The sequence below is a fragment of the Arachis stenosperma genome, chromosome 10 (assembly GCF_014773155.1).
Source record: "Arachis stenosperma cultivar V10309 chromosome 10, arast.V10309.gnm1.PFL2, whole genome shotgun sequence".
NCBI lineage: Eukaryota > Viridiplantae > Streptophyta > Magnoliopsida > Fabales > Fabaceae > Arachis > Arachis stenosperma.
Window position 1 is genome coordinate 66,015,855 of NC_080386.1, and position 1,014 is coordinate 66,016,868.

A 1,014-nucleotide genomic window follows, 5' to 3' on the forward strand; every position below is an offset into this window, starting at 1 on the left:
AAACCACAAAACACTTACCCCAACTCTAACCATTATCCAACCCATAACCAATCCATCAACCAAAATACCTATCATCAACCACCCACATCTCACAACCAACCACAAGCATCCCCAGAATCTCAAAGAATCACTAACCTGGAAACATTGATAGACAAGCTGTGGAAACATCAAGAAATGATGGTCAAAAATCAAGAAGCTTCCATCAAAAACATGGAAAGACAAATAGGCCAGCTCTCTAAACACTTTGCAACAGAGAGGCCATCAAGTTCTCTGCCAAGTGACACAATTCCAAATCCTAAGGAAGAGTGCAAAGCGATACAGTTAAGCAGTGGAAGAACATTGACAAGCAACAATGACACTACAAAGAAGCAAGTGGAGAACAGCAAGAGGCCAATAGAGGAGGAAGGTGACAAGAAACAAGCTGAAGAAGAGGAAACCAACGATAAGGATGTAACAGCAAGCAAGCAAACTCGCAATCAGGCTCAAGAGAAGGATAAGCAACCACACAACTCAAAGGAAGCAATGAAAGAATCAACCAAGGATCACAGGCAGGGAGTGAACTTCACACCTCCACTGCCATATCCACGGAGGTTCAACAAAGAAACCAAAGATCAACACTTCCGCAAATTCCTGAAAACTTTCAAGAAGCTGGAAATCAACATTCCCCTGGCTGAGGCATTGGAACAGATGCCCTTATATGCCAAGTTCTTGAAGGAAATCATCAACAAGAAAAGAAGCTGGCTGGAGAAGGAGACTATACTTCTCACTGAAGAATGTAGCGCGGTACATCAAAAAGGGATCCCACCAAAGCTCAAAGATCCAGGGAGTTTTGTAGTTGCCTGCACCATAGGCAAAATGACACTAGACAAGGCCCTTTGTGATCTTGGAGCTAGTATCAACCTAATGCCCTTGTCTATGATGAGGAAGCTTGCTATAGAAGAACTCAAACCCACCAGGATGTCACTAGTCAGGGCTGACAGATCAATCAAGACACCCAACGGAATTGTGGAAAAT